Source organism: Myotis brandtii, unplaced genomic scaffold (genome assembly GCF_000412655.1).
Source record: "Myotis brandtii unplaced genomic scaffold, ASM41265v1 scaffold228, whole genome shotgun sequence".
NCBI classification, from domain to species: Eukaryota; Metazoa; Chordata; class Mammalia; order Chiroptera; family Vespertilionidae; genus Myotis; species Myotis brandtii.
The window spans coordinates 2383792-2393654 of NW_005358567.1; positions in this window are offsets into that span (position 1 = coordinate 2383792).

Consider the following 9863-nt stretch of genomic DNA (forward strand, 5'->3'; position numbering starts at 1 on the left):
CCCTAAAGGGGGTGTGGCCAGCCTAAAAACAGCCGTCAGCCCCTCACCCAGGCTGGTCAAACCTCCATGGGGTGAGGGTCCCCCCTTGGGGGGGGGGGGCTTGACCAGCCTGCAAACAGCCATCGACCCCTCACCTAGACTAGTCAGGCACCACAGTGGGGACCCCCACCCTGAAGGGGGTGTGACCAGCTGCAAACAGCCCTCAGCCCCTCACCCAGACTAGCCAGGCACCTCAGTAGGGACCCCCACCCACAAGGGGGTATGACCAGCCTGCAAACACCCATCAGCCCCTCACCTACGCTGGCCAGGCACCCCAGCAGGACCACCACCCTGATCCGGGACACCGTTCAGGGCAAACCAGCTGCCCCCCACCCGTGCACCAGGCTTCTATCCTATATAATAAAAGGTTAATATGCAAACTGACCCCAACAGCAGAACGACTGGGAATGACTGCTCACTATGACACACACTGACCACCAGGGGGCAGATGCTCAATGCAGGAGCTGTCCCCTGGTGATCAGTGCGCTCCCACAGGGGGAGCTCTGCTCAGCCACAAGCCAGGCTGATGGCTGCCAGCACAGTGGTGGTGGCCAGAGCCTCTCCCGCCTCCTCAGCAGCACTAAGGATGTCTGACTGCAGCTTAGGTCTGCTCCCTGCTGGTAAGCGGACATCCCCTGAGGGCTGCCAGGCTGTCAGAGGAATATCTGACTGCCAGCTTGGGTCCGATCCCCCAGGGAGCGGGCCTAAGCTAGCAGGTGGACATCCTCCGAGGGGACCCAGACTGCAAAAGGGCAAAGGCCGGACTGAGGGACCCCTCAGAGTGCACAAATTTTTGTGCACCGGGCCTCTAGTCTATTATATAAAAGCCTAAGCAATCATAATGACTGGAATGACCAGAATGACTGGTCGACCAGTTGCTATGACATGCACTGACCACCAGGGGGCAGAAACTAAACTCAGGAGCTGCCCCCTGGTAGTCAGTGCACTCCAACAGCCAACCTCCCATGGCTGGCCAGGGGCGTTGGCATCCGGTGTCCGTTCCTTCCACACCCAGCTCCACGACCATCGCCTTCTCTCCCAACCCCACCACGGCCTTTGGGTCCCAGGCTAGGATGGGAAACTGGGGGTGGGTGGAGGTGGATACAGCCCCTTTCCCAAGGGGGCCAAGGGCCGGCTTCCTCCTCGAGGCTGGCAGCCAACCTCCTGCGTCCTGTCCCTCTCCCTAGCCAGCAGGCCCCAATTGACCCAGCCCTGATCAGCCCTAATTGCTGGCCAGGCCTAGGGACCCCACCCATGCACTAATTCATGCACTGGGCCCCTAGTGTGTATATAATATAACTAAAGGCTCAATGCATGACATTCATGCACTGGGAGGGATGGCTCTCTCAGCTCGGCCTGTGTCCTCTTGCAGTCCGGGACGCCTTGGGGGATGTCCGCCTGCTGGCTTAGGCCAGCTCCCCATGGAGGGTCCTTAGCACTACTGGGGAGGCGGGAGAGGCTCCTGCCACCGCTGCTGTGCTCGCCAGCTGTGAGCTTGGCTTTTGGCTGAGCAGTGCTCCCCCTGTGGGAGCACACTGACCACCAGGGGAAAGCTCCTGCATTGAGCATCTGCCCCCTGGTGGTCAGTGCGTGTCATAGTGACCGGTTGTTTCAATGTTCAGTCAATTTGCATATTAGCCTTTTATTATATAAGATAATGAAAAAACTGAGTGACAGAGAGGATGAATAGAATTCTTCATATAATTCTATACACCCTTCGCCACCATTCGATAAGTTAATAGCAAAGTATACCTAAAATTCAATTTTCCTTATTCCTAGTGGAGCATTTCTTCAACTCTATTCCTATTTCTAACCGTGTGGTGATAGCCAGCAGGAAAGGGGGCTGTGTGTAGGTGGAGGTGGGCAAAGGGCAGTATCAAAAGGAAACTTTTTAAGAAGATGAAATGCTCGTTGTCTTTATAGTAGTGACTGTGTAATGGCTGCATGCGTATTTCAACATTCATCAAATTGTACAGTTTAAATGTGCAGTTAAAAAATGTTGATTTTTCTTAAATGTACTCAGCAACCCTAATGCCAGGCTGAGAACCAGAAGAGAACAGAGTAAGTGAGGGTTGACCTGAGCAAGGGAACAAGTGCAGCTTTAGAGGATGCTTTCTTGAAAAGGATACCCAATAAACAGTGCCAACCATAAGGTACACTATGTGTGTGCTCCAGAATTAATGGGATCACTTCAGGACATGGTAGCAGAAGCCTTTAGGCAGTAGTCATTCTTGTCAGGTAAATGGAAGCTTCCTGTTTCCAGAGATCTCTTTCTGAGTTGATTTATGGATTGATGTTTGGTGAAGATAAATGGTCTAGTCTTAATCCTTGGGGCTTTCTTATAGCCAGTAGTAAAGCAGAGGAAAATGGAAAAGGAAAGAAAACTGAGAAAGAATAGCTCATGAAGTAAAAGGGAAAAACACACAGAGAATGTGAAGTATTGAAAACCATGAGAAAAGTACATATTTTATGAACTAGAAAGTGGACACTATCAAATGCTGTTGATAGATCACTAAAACTAGGGCAGAGTTGGGACTCATCCCTAAAACACTGTATCCTGACTATGAGACATGGTTGATTCTAAATCTCAATTTCTGATGAGGAGAAGATTACGGAAGATCTACTGCCAGTCCTAGTTATGGTTGGCTCAGTGGTTGGATGAGCTTATGACTAATACCTTTGAAGTTGGGATTGGGGAAGGCTAAGAGGTAGAAACATTCCTTCTATGCCATCAAACTCCTGGCATAATGTTATTGTCAAAGCAGGCACCTGATAAATATTTGTTATTTCATTACCACATCAATAGAAGCAAGGAATGTGTATGTGATAGTAGGATTGAATACTGCATATGACTCCTCTGAAAAAATGAAGGGTAAAAGATATGATTAAAGTCTATGAGATTTTGAAGGATATGAATTGAATGAATGCAAACATCCTCATTAAATGCTTGATTATTAGTATATTGAGTCTCTCTTTAAACTTGAAATAAACAACTGTGAATAAATTAAGGCAATTAGACTAATGGTAAAAAGGTTAATATACTTTTGGACCTAAAGTGGCAAGATGGGCTGGATGTATAGGTAAGCTTGAAAGTGTTGAGAAAAGTTGATAAATGATAAATCTAGAGTAGAAATTTTAATATAATATAATTTCATAAGCAGTTGGAGACAACCCTACACCCACTTGAGGTTGACATTATGGAACATAAGAGCATCCTTCTGTAAACACCTTCTCATTTTCCCCCTTAAGAACATGATGATCTGAACTGATGGAGGTTATGTCATCTCTCACACATTTTCAATTAAGGACAACTGTTTAGAATGAGACCACAGCTACTCAAAGACCTTGTAGCAAAGAATGTTTCTCCTCTGTTTGGGAATATTATCTTTAGAATCAAGGACATAGCTTTGGAGTGTACTTGGCTTCCCAGATCAACTAAACAAAACTTGGGAATGACTAAGGGATGCTGTAGCCAAATAGTTTCCACCCACAAGTGGAAGAATACAGATTTTCTTATGATTGAGTTCTTTGAATTTCATGTGTAAAAGCATTTTGAAGAGAAGGGGGAGATAGTTTTTGTTGAAGATCCTAAATTTGGGTCTTTCTATAAAATTCAGTTTATTTTGAGATTGCTTTATATTAAAAATAATTTACAGCCTGTTGGACATAGTATTTTACTGAGTTGAAGATTTTCTCTGGATACAAATGATTCAATTATATACTAATAGTTATATTCAGTCAATGACATTATATGGCATTCATATTTTTCCTTAGTATTTTCTTTGATTAAAATTTATATCTAAATTTTTACCTCCAAAACACTAAAAAATGGTAGAACTCAGGTTCCAAAAATTTTATTAGTGATTTATGTATACATTTTATATAGATAATTTAGAATGGGAGACTCTTTTTTATATTAAATATTAAACTTAAGAATAGCAGAATAGTTGTAAGCCATGTCCATATTAACAATCAATCTTGATAAAAGCATTTTACATCAAAAGTGTTTAATCTAAACCTAAGTTTGGAGTCCAAGTGCTTTAAAAAAAATATTAAAATGCAAAAAACTTTAGTTGGCCTACAATTCTAGAAATATTTTCTAAGATTGTAATTTTTGAGCCAATAGCGTGAATAACTTATATTCTATAAAAACTTTTCTACAGAAATAGATTCTTTAAAAGAAGGTTAATTGCTAGTGTTTTATTTGACCTGACAGGACAGCCAATGTTTTCCATGTTCCTGTGTCAATGTGCCAGCACCCCCTGGTGGGCATTGTTAAAAATAAAATTTAATTCTACTGATAAGAAAGGTTAAAGGTGTTCAGTTGCATTAGGTCTATTGCGATGGAATGCATTTGCACGGTACAGATAGCTTGCATTTTTTATTGAGTATTATCAAAAGACTATCCCATAACTATAAATATCCTAAGTAGGATACCACCAATTATTATTGCCCTAAACATCTGTGTATCTAAAAAGTTTACATTACATTAACTTTATGTATATATGTTTTTATGTGTACAAAGTAATAAGCTCTTCATTTACATTTGTTTGACAACCTTATTAAAAGTTATTTAGATTTGTGCTACATATACTTGCAATGTGGACATTGTTTTGTCTCCTAACTGGGGATTATAATATATAGAGGGAAAAAAAGCATGAATTTCTGCAGAGACTGATTTTATTTGAACGCTAATTGCTGCAATTATCAGTATTCTGATCTAGAGCAAATTACTTACCCTTTTCTGAACCTAATTTGGTTCATCTGTAAAACAAGGGTAAACGTGTACTGACTCTGACTAAGTAAAAATGGTTAATCGTCTCCCCAGTATTTAAAGCAATTTTTACCTGGAGTTTTGTGGCATCTGTGCTTTACAACACTAATATTTAAAATATATAAAAATATATAAAAATATATAATATTGAACACCAAGAATAGTCTAAGGAATTGTAAGCATCAAAATGCATTATAGATCGTGCTTTGGGCTGAAATAAACACAATGTTAACAAATGGATGCTTATCTTGATAGAAATAAATTATATACCTTTTCTGTATATAATTAGTTATAGAGAAATTACAATAGCTGCTTATCAATGAATTGATAGGACATACAGGAGCACTAAAAATAGCCAATTCCAGTGCTAGAGCTTATTAATGAAATGAGATTAAACTTGATAGCATTTACATAAATGCTGTTTTAGTGAAACTATTTGTAGATGTCAAAAAAAATCTATTTACAGTGTATTCCTTTGCCTGGCAGCAGTGGCTCAGTGGTTGAGCATCAACCTATGAACCAGGAGGTCATGGTTCGATTCCTGGTCAGGGTACATGCTCAGGTTGCAGTCTTGATCTCCAGTCATGCAGGGGGCAGCCAATCAATGATTCTCTCTCATCATTGATGTTTCTATCTCTCTTTCCCTCTCCCTCTCTAAAATCAATAAAAATATATTTTAAAAATTAAAATGTATTCCCAAAACATTAGGCTATCTCTGTACATACAAATTATGTCTTAATTAAGAGGTCACTTAAAAGGATAAAGTAAAATCCAATTTAAAAAATGAGGGAAAACCTAAAAATATTGGGCAAGTTCCCTGATAGCCAGGTTTGAGAATTTGTTGAGTGGCTGAGAATTTGGGATAGAAGGATTGTGAGGCAAAAAACACTCAGAGTGCAATGACAAAAAGAAGCAATAAAAAGCCAACTCCATTTGCATTTATGCCCTGAGCTATCTGGGAGCTGTCCAGAACCATTGTTTTGGTGACTGCACTTCAGAATTTCTTGGTTTCATGCTTTGGAAACAATTTGGTTTATGGTTCATTGGACAAAGTAGATCCTCTGTGACCACAGTGGTCTGTGGTAAAGCCTTTCACCAATGGACTCCAATGCTCATTTGCATTGGCTATGCCCTTAATTTAGCATATGTTACATGTTGTATTTACATAACTGTTCATGTTTCTGTATTCTCCTCAATGCTTGATGGGAATCTCCTCTGGGCATCAATGTCCTTTTTCCTTTTAATGTCACATGTTATAGATAAGCAGGCCAGATTTCCAATAAGTTTGAAGATTTTCCAATGAGTTTTCATCAATAAGGTGGAGTTTCCCAGACATGTGTGGGAAGAAGAACCACCTGGAATGAAGGGAAAAATATAGATTACTAGAATTTAATCCAGAGACCTGCATCATAATTTTCCTTTGGAGGTGATTGGGATTCTATGTTTACAAGACACAACCAAATTTATTCTTATATTTGTATAAACATAAGGTTTACTTAATTGATTTAATTCAGAAAAAATGTCTATAAAGGAAGTGAACATAGATAGCCCAATTTAAACACTAAAAAATGCTAAAAGTACAATTGGAGTGGTAGTCTTTCCCACACTAAAAAATGCTAAAAGTACAATTGGAGTGGTAGTCTTTCCCACCACTGTAATTATTATTTTCATCCTTTAGAATGGGGTAATAGAATGGACTTTTATTTTTCAGATTGTTGTAGATTTTAAATAAAAAAATAACCAACAGATAATTTAATAATTCAACCTTTTCATCTTATTTCTGAGGAGAGAACACTTCTTGTCAAAGTGGAAAAAAAACACTAAAGTATCAACAGCTCTGAATTTGTTAACTGGATATCCTGATCTCATGTAAAACGCCGAAAAGATGTGAGATTCTCAGTTAGCAACTATATTAGCTTTCTATTACTACTTCACTAATTTTGCCTCTTAAAATGATAAAATTTTTATCATTTTACAGAATACCTGCCTCAGAATTCCAGTAGATTTTAACTGGATCCCTACTCAGACTCTTAAAAAGCTGAATCCAAGGTGTCAGCTAGCTGACTGCTCATTTGGAGCCCTGACTAGGGAGAGATCTGTTTCCAAGCTCACTGGGCTTGTTGGCAAGAATTCACTTCCCTGTGGTCAGACTGCAGTTCCCATCCAGGTCCTATTGCCTGCTGACTGTGAGTGTGGGAACACTCTCAGCTCTTAAAGGCTATGCACAGGCCCCTGTATGTGGCCTTCTCTCTCGCAGCAAGGGATACTTTCCTTCATGTCAAATCCTTTTGACTCTTCAAATCTCTGATGCCTTTTTGCTACCAACCCAAGAAAACTACATTTTTCTTTTATTTTTGTTGTTGGTGCATGACTTTTTATTACTTTAGTTATACACAGATTCAAATAGTTTTTGATTAAAATTATGGAAATATTTAAAATAAGTACAGTAGTAGATGGTAAAGGGGACATCTGTTGTCAGTTGTCATTTTGAATAGCTGCCTATTTTATAATAATGCTTTTTGGATGCAAATCTTAAGAATTAGAATTCTAGATGATTCCCAAATAGCTACTAACATTCATTTTTCATCTGCATCTAATAAAGATAGGTGGTAATGCCAAACTATAGTGTAGTTCTCTCTTTTCAACTACTGCTAAAGGGCTCATGTAATTACTACATCAGCCTCACCCAAATAATCATAATTTAAATTCAATTGATTTGAGACTTTACACCTGCAAAATCCCATCACATCAATACCCAGAGTAGTGTTTGACAGCTTGGGATGTCATCTTAGATTTCTATCTACCACAAAAGCTCATATATTGGAGTATTTTTTTCCATATGCAATGATTTAAAAATATGTTACAAAGTCTGGCCCTAGATTTCTACTGGACTTCTACAGTTCCTAATAGAGCCAAAATGAAGGAAACAATACATCTAAAGAATATTCAAGAATCACTGTAAGATTTTGGAGAAATGTTTCTGCACTGAGGTCATAACCTTTTCTGGTCAATAATATCTTTGAGAATCTGAGGGAAGATTGGAATCTGTTCCTCATGTCCCCAAATATATACATACATCTCAGAGTTTTCTGGAATCCCAAATTAAGAGTTTCTGATCTAAGTAAAGGGAAAAATAAATTAATCAATAGCTGTTCATACCTCTGATACATAAAGTATCATTAAAGAAGTGGAGAAGGAAAGAGTAATTGTAGAAGTGTAGAAAAACAGAGAAGGAATTAGAAGAAAAAAATGAAAATGGGAAGGAAAAAGAAAGAGAAAGAGGGAGGTATAGATATCCCTTTAACGAGTGGTTCCAGTCACCAATTCATGATCTAGTACCAGAAATTTCATTTCACTACTTCAATACAGAATAGGATTTAAACATGGGTTAATATGTGTAGGTGGATGTTAGTGACATAGCATTTTGTTTAGTATAATATAACTAGAGGCCTGGTGCACAAAAATTTGTGCATTCGGGGGCGGGGGGGAGGTCCCTCAGTTCAGCCTGTGCACTCTCGCAGTCTGGGACCCCTCGGGGGATGTCCACTTGCTGGCTTAGGCCCACTCCTCAGGGAACAGGCCTAAGTTGGCAGTCAGACATCCCTCTGGCAGCCCGGGAGCCATCGGGGGATGTCCACTTGTAAGCAGGGAGCAGGCCTAAGCTGCAGTCGGACATCCTTAGTGCTGCTGAGGAGGTGGGAGAGGCTCCCGCCACCACCGCTGTACTGGCAGCTGTCAGACTGGCTTGTGGCTGAGCAGAGCTTCCCCTGTGGGAGCGCACTGACCACCAGGGAGCATCTCCTGCATTGAGTGTCTGCCCCCTGGTGGTCAGTGTGTGTCATAGTGACCAGTCATTCCTAGTTGTTCTGCTGTTGGGGTCAGTTTGCATATTACCCTTTTATTATATAGGATAGAAGCCTGGTGCACGGGTGGGAGACAGCTGGTTTGCCCTGAAAGGTGTCCCGGATCAGGGTGGGGATCCCGCTGGGGTGCCTGGCCAGCCTGGGTGAGGGGCTGAGGGCCATTTTCAGGCTGGCCACACCCCCTTCAGGGTGGGGGTCCCCCCTAGGGTGCCTGGCCAGCCTGGGTGAGGGGCTGATGGCTGTTTGCAGGCTGGCCTAGCCCCACAGAGGGGACCCTCACCCAATGGGGTTTTGGCCAGCCTGGGTGAGGGGCTGATGGCCGTCCTTTTTTACTTTCTTTCTTTTTTTTCTGGGATTTATTTATCTTCTATAATTGAAACTTTGTAGCCTTGAGCAGAGTTCAGTGTCGGCCAGGGTAGGTGGGAACCTTGGCTTTCTCCATTGCCGGGGGCAACCCAAGCCTCCTGCTCGCTCCAGCTCCATGGCCGTCCCAATCTTTGTGATGGAGTGATGAAGTGATGGTAAATTGGCATATTACTCTTTTATTAGATAGGATGTAATTAGGTATTTTAAAATTATGTATCACAACATCCTGGCATTTTAAAGTCTAGTTTTGAATTCATTTTTCTGCAGATTAAGAAACTCTATAAAAAGACAGCATTAGGACATAAATGGCCTATTTCATAATGCTTTTTGAGGATTACTAAAACCGTTTCCTGATAGTTATGGTAGAGTTGCATTTGGAAAGGCACACGATGTTAAAGCCTGGACAACTTGTGTTCAGACAACTGAGCCATCACTTCTTGCATGAATGCCTTTAGGCAATATAAGTCAACTTTTTCTGTGTCTCACTTTCCTTACACAAAAACAGGAGATGTACTTTCAGAAACTTTTGTGATAATTGAATGATTGAATGTCTAGGATGCTGTCTGGCTCATTGGAGGTACTTAGAAAACGTGTAATTTCTTTTTATTTTCCCAAGAGTATGACTGCTGGCTAGTAATAGTCCTGGATTTTTTAAAATTTCTACATATTTGCTTGTTGTTTGATGCATAATATCCAAAAGTTACCAATTTAAAATCTCTAAAATATGTCCAACTTATCTATTCCTAAATAATTCACACTGTGTTTTGAAGTAGTTTCTTTAAATTCCTTTATGAGCTCTGAGGAAGTAGAAAACTTTATAT